The 16,446-nt window shown below is 40.7% G+C and overlaps 1 non-coding gene across 1 annotated transcript in view; it reads right to left on the bottom strand.

Moving 5' to 3' along the window:
• RTL4 (retrotransposon Gag like 4) overlaps window positions 1-16,446 on the bottom strand; it is a 262,404-nt gene that overhangs the window by 54,130 nt on the left and 191,828 nt on the right. The window contains exon 3 of the transcript XR_014835540.1: window positions 12,633-12,735. This is a non-coding gene — a transcript (retrotransposon Gag like 4). The remainder of the gene's footprint in view (window positions 1-12,632; window positions 12,736-16,446) is intronic.

Here is a 16,446-nt window from a genome sequence, read left to right as displayed (position 1 = left end):
GTGTGGCATATGGAAGTTCCCAGGCTAAGGAACTAGGGGTCGAATCGAAACTGCAGCTGCAGGTCACAGCCACAGCCACAGCCTCAGCAATGCAAGATCAAAGGCATGTCTGTGACCCATATTGCAGCTCACGCAACGCCAGATCCTTAACCCACTAAGCGAGGCCAGGGATCGAACGCACATCCTCATGGTTCCTAGTAGGGTGCATTACCACTGAGCCACTGAATGTGATTCTTAGACTGTTTGTCCCTGACTGCCCACCAGTCCCAGTCTATCCCTATTCCAGCTGTAACAAGAGAGACCAGTTCTGGACTCCACAATTTCTGCACATGTGGAGAATCAGTTGAGGGCCAAGGAGAGCAGATAGCTCATCAACAGATATTCAAAACTGAGACCTAAAAGAAAAATAAAGGAAAAGGAACAATCTCACTGGGGAAGACCAAAGAGTGATTTGATTGTGGTTTCTAGGAACTGTAAGGCATTGCTACATGAATAGATAGTATTATAAATCTGCATTAGAGAAAAATGAGCAATAAGTTACGCAGACAGTAACTTAGATCATATGTAAAGAACCTCCTGAGGGAAAAGGGTAATGGACTCTGCTGTGGATTGTTGGGTAGGACGGAGAAGGGCTGAAGGACCTCGCTCAGTTTTTAGCTGGGTCTGTTGGAACAGTCCCAACACAGTGCCTCCTGGAAGAAGGAAAATGAACTCAATGTTCTCTCAAGATCTCTTCCTATGAGTATAATAACTAGAAATGTCTATGGGAATATCCTGAAGGTAGCACAGATGTTCCTAGGGCCATGAAGCTGCAGAACTGGGGGCTACGGCCTCCTTATTGACACAGATGACGCAGAAGATGCTGTCTCACAGGGGAGGCAAAGAAAGCAAGCACCTTAGCCCAGCCCCAGCTTATCCCTTTGTCTTTTAACTATCTGTCTCATTTAAGAGAGTCAGGTCCAAGTTAGATTAGATTACAGCGAGGAAATAGGATTCTTTTAAGTAGATAATATAAAACATGTCTAAGGAAACTCAATGATAATTGCATTATCTCTGGCACGCTGTCAGGGAATTATCTGTATTGTATTAGGTGGTAGAAGGATGCCAAAAAGCTATTTAAAATGCAAACTCAGTTGTGCTAGTCAATCAGTCATTGGTTACAAATGAATTAAAAGTTGGAAGATTTTATATTCATAATTCCAGTCGCCCTCCTTTACCAACAGTGACGAGAGCTGAATACAATTAACAAGTGACAGTTTGAACAGGAAGAAAAAAAATTCTTGTGCCGATAATCTCATCTCCTGACCCTTCTTCCTCTTTCTCCCACCCTGTTCAGGCTGTTTGCAAAATGTCAGCCAAAGGAGCAGTGTTCAGCATCCCGTGCATGCTTCAGTCACTGCTGAGAATTGTCAATAATTCTGTTTTCATGACACATTAACACTTGTATCATAATATGTTCAGTCTGGACTAAATGAGGGTGAAAACATTGGTAATGATTTCCCTCCCCCAATCCTCACTTCTTTTACTGGTGACTAGCTGGAAAGCCCAAGACAGTTGTCGGCAGCACACCAGGGCCAGGGGACCTTCTTGTCAATTACATGGCATCAGCCCCATTCAGCATTCCTTTGACTGGATTCTAATGAATGACAGGAACATCTTGACTATTAAAGATGAGACAAAACAAAAACAAAAACACTGGCTGTGGCTATTAAAGCTGGTCCTATTTCTGCAGTCCGAGCTGACCTCCCAGACTTTAGAATGTATTTTTCATCCCCAGTTGTAAGAGAACCCACTGTAAATGGCTGGGGTGGGAGGAGAGATGAGGAATTTTTGGAGAGATGGTAAAAATAATATTTTTTTTGTCTCCAAGACAACACAGGGAGAGTATTGTCTTCCCATCATTTTTTTTTTTCTGGTCATGACTACAGATCTCATAGGTCTGATGAGCCTCCACATCTTCAAGAAAAAGAATATTAAGTCCTTGACTCTTTAGGATACTATACAGTTGCCACAGTGATATCTTAGAACTCACCCTCCATTCTGGGAAATGAGCTCTTTCCTTTAACATTTATCTTGTAAAGAGTAAGTGAATGAGGAACACAGAATGAACACAAGCTCAAGATGTTTTATTGTTTTCCACTCATTGTTTCTGTTGTGTGGAACACAATGGAAGCAAGAAGAGCAAGTCTCTATTTTCAACAAAAGCTCAGAATTTCACAGGAAATGACCATCTAAACAATAAAAGCAATTGACCAACCCCAGAGGAGTCCCATTCAGCCCAAGAGATGCCATAACAAGAAAGTTAAAACTTTGTTTGTGATAGTCCACCGCTCCTTCCTTTGGTAATGCCCCAAATCTCCTTTGCACAACAACTTCCCACTCACAGTTCATGTGGCTGACTTCACAGAAAAGCAGATGACCTGGTCCTGGCCTATAAGAGTGAACCTCAAGATATTAACTGAAATTATTGGAAAAGAGCATTTTCCTGCTAGGACTGCTAAACTAGGAGGATGTAAGTCTAGAGCTGTCAGCATGCATCTTGGCTGAGAATAACATCAACCTAGAGAAAAGGAGAAACAAGAGATAGAAACAGATGCCTCATGACCCAGCTACAATACTTGGATGCAGGCAGGCCTTTCTGGACTGTTTAGTTACTTGAGTCAATTTTTCTTCCCAAACCACTTTTAGTTATTTTTTTTAATCTCACACACAACTGAAAAAAGGCCTAATTCATATACAATCAAACATTGACATCTGTTATTTGGGGAGCACCTTGGAGTCCTTGGGAATCCAATTAATTGAGTGATTAGTGGCTTTACTGTTGAGTGTCACTATTCCCTCAATTGTGCCATTGTATGAACTTGACTAGAGTCCTTTTTTAAAAAAAATTATACAGCAAGCCCACAAGAACAAATATCTGTTGAAGATCCTGCTGTGGCTCAGCATTAACAAACACAACTAGTATCCATGAGGATGCAGGTTTGATCCCTGGCCGGGCTCAGTGGGTTAAGGATCTGGCATTGGAATGAGCTGTAGTGTAGGTCACAGATGCGGCTCAGATCCTGCATTGCTGTGGCTATGGTGTAGGCCAGCAGCTACAGCTCCAATTCGACCCCTAGCCTGGGAACCTCCATATGCCGTGGTGGGCCCTAAAAAGACAAAAAAGAAAAAAAAAAAAGAACAAAGTGTCTTTCTACTCAGTAAATACAATCTAGACTAGAAAAACAACTTGACCTTATTCTTAGTCTAAGAAGTCACTATTTTATAGGATTATTTAAAAATCCGATTATGTTCTATGAAAGGGGGGGCAGAGTCTCTTTGAAGAGAAATACTGGTGTCAAGAGCCAGGTTATAAATCTGCTATGAGAAGTTCTTAATGAGTAAACATAACTGATTATATAGAGAGGGAATTACTGATTTGACACTGCAGGTGGAGGTAGGAATAGGAATATTGGAGTAATTTAGATTTAAGGAAGTGGGGAAACAACCAGAGAGGGAGAAGGTAGGGTAAAGGCTAAGGAACAGGGAGTTCCCGTCGTGGTGCAGTGGTTAGCGAATCCGACTAGGAACCATGAGGTTGCGGGTTCGGTCCCTGGCCTTGCTCAGTGGGTTAATGATCCGGCGTTGCCGTGAGCTGTGGTGTAGGTTGCAGAAGCAGCTCGGATCCTGCGTTGCTGTGGCTCTGGTGTAGGCTGGCGGCTACAGCTCCGATTCGACCCCTAGCCTGGGAACCTCCATATGCCGCGAGAGCGACCCAAAGAAATAGCAAAAAGACAAAAAAAAAAAAAAAAAAAAAGGCTAAGGAACAGAGGGAGTGAAGGTGTGGAGGAATAAGGACTTTTTTCTTCCTAAGCAATCCTTAGGATAAGTTACCAATAGTCTAACCAGAGCATAAGGGCAGAGATCATATACCATATTACACAAAAATTTGCATATGATCTGTTGTGATTCACTAATATTTCAAGGCAAAAATATACACTCAGGATGATATATGATCATTAATAATGATGGCTATAAATATATTTTTAATAGTCTTGTCAATAATTTTGATTTCTTCTGCTTTTGGAAAACTGTTTTTCTAAACTAACTAGATCACTGCTGTTTTTACCTGATAATTCAATAGCTGATGAATAGCTCATACCACAAAATAGGACAGGTGCCAACTCTGCCATCTTATTGTTGTTCATTTGTGCTTATATGATAAGTATGATCGTCAATCCATGGTTGCTTTGAAGAAATATTTATTAAGCCACATATTCATTTTGTGAGAGTTTATTTAATTAAAATCAGATAATATGACTCATAAATTCACTGATTTGGAATACATAAACTGCAACGTATTGCCTGTTCTGAAGGCAGGTAAAGTTTCTAGTTGTGAAATTCTTACCCTTCCCTCAGGATACCTTGTAAATGTTACATGGCATGAGAGCCTCTAACACAGATTAAATAAGGGTACAAATGTCAATCTGAATCTCAAATATAAGTACACTCTATTTCCTTTCAAATATTGAAATTTAAGATAACACCGGTAGTTAAAAATTTTCTTCCAACATGCCATTTTGGAGACCACCATGCTAGAACCCTCTTAACACAAAACAAAGACACACATCATCATAAAAGGCCTAGGTCATGTTTCATTTATTATCCACTGGATGGGTCTTATGCAGTATCAGAAGCTACCCTCCCTGCATCTTAGGGCCAAAATCACCCTTTAGTCTTTGTGACTCCCAAGATAAATTTGAAAAAGCAGACTGATTTTCTTTTCTTATTTGTTGATAAAGAACTTAAAATGCAAATGCTAGTAGAAGCTAATTAAATTTCAGACACTCTCAACCATTGTCAACCCTGACCATGGCAATTTCCAAGCGTTCGGGTCTTCATACCATAGCTGACAGCCAAGCAGCACTAATGTCTAAACAAGTAGTAGCTACTTAAATTGCAGGTAGACTATCTAATCAAAAACCAATAGCCCTGAGGACTTTTTATTACAAACCAAGAACTAGAAAGTGCTAATCATACCACACCCAGAGTTGGGTAGGAGAGTGTGCTGAGGTCTTAAATGGCTTAAATTACTTGATCTTCATCTGAAGGGTGCTGAATTGGGTGCAGAGGGAATACCAGTTGCCAGAAGAAAACTGGGAAAAGAGTAAAGGACGGTGAAAAACTGGGCAAGAAGTAAAGAACAACAACATTTCCAGAGAGATACCCTATGCAGTGAGGCCCTCAGGCAGCTTGATCATGGATTGGCTCTTAGGCTTCACAATGTGGTCCTGGGACAACTACCTCCTTCTTTGCCCAGAGGGAGAAATAAGAAATGGAGCTTGTCTTTGGTACCAGCTAGCAACACATAGCCTGTTTAGTTGGCACCTTGGTAGATGCCTGATGCAGACAAGCATTACAGAGAGAGGGAAACTGAGACACTGAGAGGTTAGTTCATCTCAGCCAAGAAAGAGACACAGAGTCAGAGATTGTATCCCTTGCTCACATAGAGTTTGTTGTTCAGTTTTATCCCTACTTTGTTAAGTATCATTGATGAACTCCTGGGCAAATTATATCATTGGTAATACTGGGTTTTAGAACCCACCCACCCCCATATCCTTTTAGTTTCTCTTGCCCTTTTTTTCATATTCTTGATTCCTCCTACATTTAACCAGATGTTGTTTTCAAAAAGCTAGTTTGGGTTGGCTGTCAATGAACTCTCAATAAGAACTGTTGATTAATTGATGAATTGTCTAGTAGTGGCTTACAGTATTCCTTTTCACAGAGATTTTTTTTCCAGTTTTGCAAGGCATTCCTAAAGATTAGAAAGTCTCCCATAGACAAGGAAACTAAATCTTAAATGAAATTTCAGATGCCATGATAGAGAATGAAGGAAATATTTAAGGTAGGGGACTCAACAATTTTTAATCATACCACCTAGATTCCTTTAAGGCCAACTCTGTGTTAAGCAGAGAAATTAGATATTTATTGTGTTTATAGTATTGGCAGGAAAGAATGTGGGCAGAAAATAATACTGGCATGGTCTTTTCCCTTCAGCCAACATTTGGTTGGTTGTTATGTGCATTATCACATTTAATACTCAAAACAATCATATGTGGCCTGTGCTGTTATGACCTCCCCCACTAATAGATGAGTAAATTAAAATGTGATGAGGTTAAGGAATTAGATGAAAGCATATAGATAGTAAAGGGCAGAGCTGACATTGAATCCCAGGTGGTCTCTAGAGTTGGTATTCTTAAAACTACATTCTACTGACTATTGAGAATTAGAAATGAAAAAGAGTAAATGTTGTTTTGGGGTTTTTTTCGGTCTTTTTTTTTTTTTGTCCTTTTTTTAGGGCCACACCTGCAGCATATGGAGGTTCTCAGGCTAGGGGTCTAATCAGAGCTGTAGCCCCCGGCCTACCCCACAGCCACAGCCACACCAGATCTGAGCCACATCTGCAACCTACACCACAGCTCACGGCAACGCCGGATCCTTAACCCACTGAGCAAGGCCAGGGATTGAATCCGTAACCTCATGGTTCCTAGTTGGATTCGTTTCCGCTGCGCCACGGTAGGAATTCCAAAGAGTCGATGTTGTTGACATCAAGCAACTTATCATGGAAAAGGCAGGGTCCTTCTTGGGTCTGTGAAGTAATATGGTCACTATATCCATGGACCGAGGGCATCCTATATCTTCCTAAGAACATTCAGGACATTGCCTATATTGCCTCTGTGTCAGACCCCAGAGGACAGGAGGGATCTGCAGTGTTAGTGCACGCAATGCCCAGCTTCCCTGGGATCACAAGCCATGAGAATTTTGTATCAATTCTCCTCTCTCACCCTATCTCGTTCTCTAATCTCCTTTCACCTGTGGTAGCATTGACCCGTGCTGACCTCTGGCCAAAGAATGTCAATTTTTTTAATGCTTTGCAAAAAATCGATTGATTTTTTTTGCTCATAAAGTTCTGCAAGATCCACGTTGTCAAGAATGGATCATTAACTCTTCACAAATCTAGTGAAAGTCTGCTAGATTAAATTCCTCATTAAGGCGTTCCCATCGTGGCTCAGTGGTTAACACACCCGACGAGTAACATGAGGTCGTGGGTTTGCTCCCTGCCCTTGCTCAGTGGGTTAAGGATCTGGCGGTGCCATGAGCTGTGGTGTAGGTTGCAGACGCGGCTCGGATCCCGTGTTGCTGTGGCTCTGGTGTAGGCCGGTGGCTACAGCTCCGATTAGATCCCTAGCCTGGGAACCTCCATGTGCTGTGGGAGCAGCCCTAAAAAAGGCAAAAAGACCAAAAACAAAAAACAAAAAACAAAAAAAAGAAAGAAAAAACTTCTCATTAAGTATGCAGAGGCCAAAGACTGGAATAAGCAAAAAGATGCCCTCGATTTATGGGTAGATGTTAATGGCTGTTCCATTGCCACTTGGGGGCATGGACCAATTTCTCATCCTACAGATGCTAGAGAGGATTTCATATTCCCTTTGTACTAAAATAAACATACTTGAAAAATTCTGTCCCAAAGCCCTCTAAGCCAATCATACTTCCCATCTTTACAAGTCCATTAAAAATAGAGGCCATCTGTCATTTTAGCAAAGCTCTTCATGGAGAAGCAAAAGTAGGGGAAATGGAGAATACAGACCTCAAATTTAACTCAGACTTTTCAGACAGGTTTCATATAAGCTCTACAACCAGAACTTATAGACCAAATAAGTAATGGGCTAAGGCAGGCAAAATATTCCTCCGATGCCCAGGTACTAACACTAAAAACTGTTCCTTTAGCGATAGATTCATTATTGGGGGTTTAAGGTTATAGTTATTTATACGGTGATTATAAAGCCATGATGTTCTAAAGCATTCATGGAAATGACTCTTGATGCTTAACTGCAGTGTTTAATATGGTGGAATATTTGATTTTGGTAAGTGCAAAAAAGCCTTCTATTCCAAACTTTCACTCAGCTCACCAATCTCCTTTACAATGTCCCTGACAGATAGGGCTCTAAGAGATGACTGGAAACTCTCGATTTTCCAAAGCAGCCCTCTTTGAGTACTTTAAATTGAGTCCAGATTGACTTCCCTAGAACCTCTACTCTTTAGCTTTAGAGCTGTCCCCTAGACCCTCAATCTGGAATTAAAGCAAATAACACTCATTCTCCCTAGCCCCCGACACAAAGGAAAACAAGGTTGACAGACGTGATTTTTATGTGTCGGCAACTAATTTAAAAGCCTCCAAAACTACTCAGTGGAGAGAAATTGGAAGCTTTATACATCACTGGTAGGGGTGTAAAATGGTACAGCCACTGTGGAAAACTGCAGGGCAATTCCTCAAATAATTTGGCATAGAATTACCATATGAGCCAGCAATTTCACCTCTGAGTGTACACCCAAAAGAATCTAATAGACAAAATGTGGAAACAACCAAAATGTCCATCAACAGATGAGTGGATAAACAAAATATGATATATCCATACAATGGAATATTAATCAGCCTTAAAAAAAAAAAAAAAGGAAATTCTGGAGCTCCTGTCGGGCTCAGTGATTAATGAACCCGACTAGCATCCATGAGGATGCAGGTTCAATCCCTGGCCTCACTCATTGGGTTAAGCTTTTGGCGTTGCTGTGAGCTGTGATGTAGGTCATAGACACAGCTCAGATCTGGTGTTGTGGCTGTGGTGTACGCCAGCAGTTACAGCTCTGATTGGACTCCTAGCCTGGGAACCTCCAAATGCCACCAGTGAGGCCCTAAAAAGACAAAAAAACAAAAAAAAAAATAGGAAAGAAATTCTAACACATGCTACACCATAGATGAACTTTGAAAACATCAAGCTAATGAACTATACCAGACGCAACAAAAGGACAAATATTTTATTCTATCACTTATATGAGATACCTAGAGTAATCAAATTTATAGATACAGAAAGCAGAATGGTGGTTACCAGGGGCTGTAGGGAGCGGGGAATGAGGGATTATATTTTTTTTGTCTTTTTTTTTTTTTTTAACCACACAGGTGGAACATGGAGGTTCCCAGGCTAGGGGTGGAACCAGAGCTATAGCTGCAGGCCTACACCACAGCCACAGCAATGCTGGATCCTTAACCCACTGAGCAAGGCCAGGGATGGAACCAATATCCTCATGGATACTATTCGTGTTCGTCAACCGCTGAGCCACGATGGGAACTCTATTTTTTTTTTTCCTTTTTTTGACTGCACCCACAGCATATGGAAGTCCCCAGGCTAGGGATCAAATCAGAGCTGCAGTTGCCAGCCTACACCACAGCCACAGCAACTCCAGATCCAAGCCACATCTGCAACCTACACTACAACTTATGACAACATTGGATTCTTAATCTACTGAGCCAGGCCAGGGATCAAACCCATGTCCTCACAGAGACAATATTGGATCCTTAGGGTCCTTAACCTAATGAGCCATAATGGGAACTCCAGGGAATTATTTCTTTAATGGGTACAGAGTTTCAGTTTTCAAAGACGAGAAATTTCTAGAGATGAATGGCGGTAATGGTTGCCCAACAATGTGAATATCCTAATGTTACTAAAGTGTAAACTTAATAAATGTTTAAAATGGTAAACTTTATCTTATGTATGTTTTACCACTTTAAAAAAATGGTGAAATCTGGACAAAATATGGAGCTTAATTAGTAGTAAAAAAAAAATTCTCAGTGATATAAATAAAACATGCTTACATCGCCAAGAAATGGACTCAAGTGTTTTAACTGTGGTCTGTCCAGCACCAAGGAAAATAGACTTTATCACCTCCCTTGATCTAGATCCAAGATTTTAATAAGCACAGACTTATACTAATCACATGACACTTTCTTAATGTTTACACCATGGCTCAGTGGTTAACGAAACTAACTAGTATCCATGAGAATGCGGGTTCAATCCCTGGCCTCGCTTAGTAGGTTAAGGATCTGGCATTGCCGTGAACTGTGGTGTAGGTCACAGATGTGGCTCAGATCCTGTGTTGTTGTGGCTGTGGAGTAGGCTGGCAGCTACGGCTCCAATTAGACCCCTAGCTTGGGAACCTCCATATGCCATGAGTGCAGCCCTAAAAAGAAAAAAGACAAAAAAAAAATGCTTACACTATGAAAGGAATTGCTCCAAGCACCATTCATTTACCAACTCATTTAATCCTCCCTACAATCCTGTGAAGTAATTGCTATTAGTCTTACTTTACCAAGGAAAAACCTGAATCATGTCAACAGCATTATGTGGATTCTAAACCATTTAATACATAGTAAGATTGCAGTCCACTACAAATTTCCAGATTTTTTTTTCCTTTCCATGTAGTTCTGCCCAGTCAGTTCTCTCCCGTTGCCATGATTATTTTGTCTTCTATTTTACTGGCTATTCCTTCCAATTTGGAATAAAGACATAGCAGTGAGCTGATCAAGTTTTCCTAAAGAACAAACATACTCACACAGCTAATACATCCCTTCTGGGGTCATTTGGCACCTAAAGCCAACATTGGGGGTAGGATGGGGTTAGCCCATTTAAACCAACATTGTAAGCCAGTTTAGTCATTCATACATCACTGTAATTAAATGCAGCAGCTCCTATGCAAATAGGTTTCAGTAGGGAGAGATAATTTTAGTTGAACTTGGAAAGGAAAACACTCACTGATCAAATGAGGGACGCTGAAAGGTGAGTAGGGAAAACACTGAACACTGAGTATCTCACTAGTTATTCTGCCTCAGACCTGCCCCCACCCCCACAGACCTTTGCCAATATGTTTGCAGTTCAACTTTGCCACTAGCAACCCTCAGAACCTCAGCTGAGTCCTCTCCAAGTGCTAGCTTATCAGATTATGGAGACAGTGCTCAAACACCAGCTTGGGTGTCTGGAAAGAAGACCAAAACAGCAAGAGATCAGGAAATTACTTTAGGAAAAGAATGGCCAAAGGACCTGGGATGTTAGTTTAGAGAAGGTTTAGTGTCATTAGGCCTTGTTGATCATAGAATAGCAGTAGCAATGGTTGTACTCAATGCCAATAATTGACCTAAGCATTATCTATGCATTACTTCTTTTTTTTTAGGGCTGCATGTGTGGCATATGGAAGTTCCCAGACTGGGGGTCGAATCAGAGCTGCAACTGTCAGCCTATGCCACAGCCACAGCCATGCAGGATCTGAGCTGCAGCTGCAACCTACACCACAGCTCATGGCAACGCCAGGTCCTTAACCCACTGAGCAAGGCCAGGGATCAAACCCGCATCCTCGTGGATACCAGTTGGGTTTGTTACTGCTGAGCCACAAGGGGAACTCCTACATTATCTCTTCTAATTTTCACCAAAACCCTATAAAAAAGGAATTATTGTTATCCCTAGTTGAAAAGTGAGATCATTTTAGATTAAGAGAAGGTAAGTTTTCACAGTGAGTAGGTGGTAGACTTTATCACAATACCTCATTAACTTCATGATATACTTCCCTTTACCCCATCACCAAATTTTGTTTCTTCCACAGTAATTCTTACAGTTAGTATTTTTGTTGTTGTTGTTCGTTCCCTAGCTAGACAATAAACTTGAAATGGACAAGAACCGTATTTAGTATTCTTCCACATTATATCCCCACTGGGGAGCATGGTGCCTGCCTATTACTTAGCACTCAACAAACAGTTATGGCAGGGACGGAAGCAAAGAAGGAGGAAACTAAAACCCAGGTAGATTTAACTCCAGAGCCTGTGCTCTTAAATTCTAAATTACACTGCTGAATTGTTGTAGGCTGCCAGCACCACATTTTGGCCAATACTCTGGTTGAGTCATCTGCAAAGTTTACAGCAAACCCAGATCCATGTGCTGTACCAAAGCAGCCAAATCAACAGCAGGCACAGCTCCTAAGACAGTCTATTAAATGCTGTCTTACTCTGCTTGCCACTCTCATGGTCCAATTCCAGGCAGCACTGTTCTAACTGGGATACACATTCTAACAAAGCACCCTGCCACGTCGGGCTGACCTGGGTCATGGTTTGCACGAACAGGTCCACAATTTTCTTGAGAAGCGAATATACCCATGCACTTTTCCTGTATTGCAGTAGCCTCGGTACAAGAATCATCTACTTCACCCTCTGTCCCCCTGTTTTAATTAGTCCTCTTTCTAAGTTCCTCCGTGGCTTTGCTATGAAAAACCGTTAAAATTAAAAGAACGTTTTCCTGATTAAATCCCCTCCCTGCACTTCCAAACCTTCGGTTGTCTATTTATGACTGTGAGCTTCATTTTACCAAGTTCTATTTCTAGGCCACTAATATCATCTCATGCAGAGAGAAAGATGTATTCAGCATTCCACGTGGTGTCATTTTCTGAAAGGGGTGAAGTCTCGTCTCCAATGCCTTCCTATTTTTTTCTTGTTTTAACAGAGTTTTAGAATACATAAACCAACTGTTTTGAAGAAATAACTCCCTTATGCCCTTATCATTCCTATTACCGGATTCTAATGGTAAAAAGTGAATGCATATCCGGTGATATAGTGAAGACAGTTCTCAAGGAAAAATAACTCTCCTCTGGGAAAACTTGCTGTTCCTTAGGACTTGGTGAAATCCAAGATAAAATGTAAAAAAAAAAAAAATGTTTTTCTCAAGTTCTCACAGGAGCTGAAAAAAAAATCTAAGACCTCCTTGTTTTCCTCCTGGACTCACCTGAAAATAACTGAGATGTCAGCAAATGCAAATCAACTGTCTAGGCGACTGGTTTGTGTGGCTCTCTTTGTGGAATCCCGACTGGTTTAGGCCTCAGTTGAATCTGGGAAGAGAGGATACAGTGATTTTAGATCTGTAGGAAAGCAGTCAACATGAATTTTTGACGGGATATATTGAAAATGCAGGAATGTACAAGAAACTAAAATATGATCTCTGTAGCTATCTTCAATGTTCTTGTTATCGCGGAACTAACGCATACAGAATCTGTCATAACTGCATGTTTGTAACACAGTCTAAGTTATATTCTGTAGCTTAGACATAATACAAGCAATAGTTAAATAAGCACTTAATATACGTCAGGCACTTTGCCTTGCGTTTTCCTGTATTCAATTATTCAATCTCCAGAACAACTATACAACACAGGTACTATTACCATTCTCATTTTATACATGGGGAAGCTGAGGCACAGAGAAGTAAATAACCTGCCCTATGATGACAGAGCTCCTAATTGACAGAGCTGAGATTACAACACAGGTCTGTCTTTCACTCCTTTAGCCACTATCCTATAGTGCCTCTTCGATAAGACAAAGAGTAAAGGTTTAAGAGGGCTTGGTGGAAAAAAAATAGCATGAAATGATCATGATGGAGCTGTTTGTACAGTAAAAAATTAAATAAAAGTAAAAACAGGAGTTCCCATTGTGGCTCAGCAGAAATGAATCTGACTAGTATCCATTAGGACTCAGGTTTGATCCCTGGCCTCGCTCAGTGGGTTAACAATCCAGCATTGCCGTGAGCTGTGGTGTAGGCCACAGACACAGCTTGGATCTGGCGATGCTGTGGCTGTGGCATAGGCCAGAGACTATTGCTCCAATTTGACCCCAGCCTGGGAATCTCTATATGCCATATGTGTGGCCCTAAAAAGACAAAAATAAATAAATAAACAAACAAACAACTCTAAGAATCTACTTATTCTAAGCCAATTTGGAAAGAAAACTGAAAATTATCCTAACATCTAGGAAAAGGCCTTTGAAAAAAGTAAAGCAGTTAACAAAATAAGAACTTGCAGGACAGGCAAGTCCAGAGAGAAGCAGTTGGGGCTCAGGTAATGGGGAGTAACTGCTAACGAGTGTGGGGTTTCTTTTCAGGGAGATGAAAATGTTCTGGAATTAGACAGTGGTGATGATTGCACAACTCTGTGAATATACTAAGTTCACTGACCTGTATGCTTTAAAAGGGCAAATTTTATGGTGTGTGAACAATATCTCAATAAAGCTGTTATTTAAAAAAAAAACAAGTTAGATTAGAATGCAGTCAGAAGGTTTAAGAGCATGATGGAAAAAAGTTACTTCAGAAATAGACATTTTAAAAGGCTGGAATTTCAAGGTCATTTGTGATCTACTTCTCTGGAGACAGCAGAGGCCCTATTCCCAACCTTGCCAGGATCCCTAGGCTACTTGCCACATTACAGTGCCTCCTTCTGGGCATGTGTGTATGGTGGTAGGAGTGGTTGGGGAAAGGGTACACAATACATTGAATCGTCTTTCTTTAGGTGTATTTTGGTAAATGGGTTGATCCTATTTCTAACCCAGTCCTGTTGGGTTTGAACAGGGTTGGGTTAGAGAGTTGATTGGTATACCAATCTGAAAGGTTATGTTTTCATCACTAGGAACCAAAGAAAAGTGTCCTGTGAACTGCTAACAGAAGGATTTGGGACCTAGATAAATCACAATACAGTCCTCCTTCTGTCATATCAAATTGGGGCTTGGCTACATATCATACATGGAAGGTTCTCGAAAGAGGCTAAAAAAATAGCTCTTTCTCCCCAGAACTTGCAGAGGCAGTTGGACTATGCTCCTTAGGTCAGTTTCTGGCCTAAAATAGGATAGAGCATCTACGGTTGTGTCTTCTTTGGTTGTGTCTCCACATACACACCTGGCGTCTCTGATCATTTAACCTGGTTTTAAGCAGCTTAAAAGGTTTCCTTGTCTAGTAAGACAGATATTGAAACTGACTTTTTCCCTTAATTAAAATGACAGCTTAATTGGGCCATATGTCGATGATAGCTATATTGACTTTCTTAGTCTCTCCTAATGGCTCTTGCTATTGGATATCATCCTAGTTCCTGGAAATAATCTTAGTGAAGAGTGTAACAATCTTACTTTTTGAATCAATCGTCAAAAGAATAGATAAACTCTTGCCAAGTCACCAATTAGTCACTTAGTCACAGAACTACTCACTCTTATAGGACATGGTCCTGCAGGTGGAACAGTATTTGGGTTTGATTAATCATGATGAGGACTCTCAAATCAAGCATGTCTCCTGAACTGGCCACTCCCATGAGGTCCTATTTCCCAACACTATAGAAGTCGTAATTTGTAACAGCACCAATGATTTATAAAGAAACAAGAGAAACATGAACATCTTCTCTACTCAAAAAAACTCAGTGACCTTCTCAGCTGAACTCCTCTTCAACTAATAGCAGTTTAGAAACACCCATTCATCTCAAGGGTAATTTCCTCTGGCATTGCACTAGGTGCTTTGATTTAATCTTTGACTTTGGTGCCACAAGTCCCTGTTCTTAGAAAACTAACAATGCCCTGGGCTAATATCTGTTTAAACAGGACATATTCTTAGGCCATGAACTTAATGGGGTCAATGTATGTAGGGCTTTTGATTTCCATAACTACTTCTAAATATACTTAGCATATCTACATAAGCTAGAGGAGTAGGGCTAACTCTTGGAATCCTGCATTGCATTCTATCAAGTTTCTAAATCAATGGTTCAATCCCTGTTTTAGAGCCCCAGGATTCCTTGGTGGGTAATAGGGGCCTCTAGAGAAGCTTCAAGAGGCAAGACTGACAGGCTCAGTATCCCAAATTATCCCCTGCTTAACTAAGCAATTCCATTTTTTTTTCTTTTTAGGGCTGCCCCTGCAGCCTATGAAGGTTCCCAGGCTAGGGGTCAAATCAGAGCCACATCAACATGGAATCTGAGCCGCATCCGCAACCTACAACACAGCTCATGGCAATGCCGGATCCTTAACCCACTAAGCTGGGCCAGGGTCCAAACATACATTCTCATGAATGCCAGTCAGATTTGTTTCTGCTGAGCCACAACAGGAACTCCAAGAAATTCCATTTTTATCTGTTTGATTTATTGGGGTTCCACAGAAGATTTCATTTGAAAAAAGTGATGTCACTGGAAAATTAATATATATATGTATTAATTTTATAAGCCATTACTGCAATCGATCCTGATATGATTGACTGTGAACATGAATGTAGTCTTCGAGTAGTGAAATTGGAATTCAAGAAAAGCTTCTTGTTCAAAACTAAGTGGTTAAGTTCACCATTCATTATAACACATTCATTTTTGAAGCAAATTTCAGCCTAAGGCACAAAGTACTTTCAGATAGTCATAAGTACAAAGATAAAAAATAAAACAGGGTAAGGGGATAGCAGAATGGTAGATGAAGGAACTGTATTAGATAGGATGAGGGTCAGGGAAGACCTCCAGGAAGTGACTTTTAGGATATGGTGATTTGGAGAGAAAAATGATTCAGCTGGAACTTAGTGAATCAGTGCATTATATGTAGAAATATGTCTCAAGTTGATATCAGAGAGGTAGTTCAAGTTGAGATCAGAGAGGTAGTTCATGCAGCTACAAAAAGTTTAAGCATGGGTCGACTAACATTTGCAAAAGATTAGTCCTGAGGGTGGTTGTGCAAGAGGGCAAGAAACAAATAGGGAAAAGCGTTAAAGAATCTATTATAGTAGTTCAGCTGAATGATTATGGTGACTAACTAGATTGCTA

This window comes from Sus scrofa, chromosome X (genome assembly GCF_054392235.1).
Source record: "Sus scrofa isolate SSC_HxYL_T2T_F1_AM1 chromosome X, Sscrofa_HxYL_maternal_Yorkshire_Landrace_v2.0, whole genome shotgun sequence".
NCBI lineage: Eukaryota > Metazoa > Chordata > Mammalia > Artiodactyla > Suidae > Sus > Sus scrofa.
This window is presented reverse-complemented; position numbering and strand designations above follow the sequence as displayed.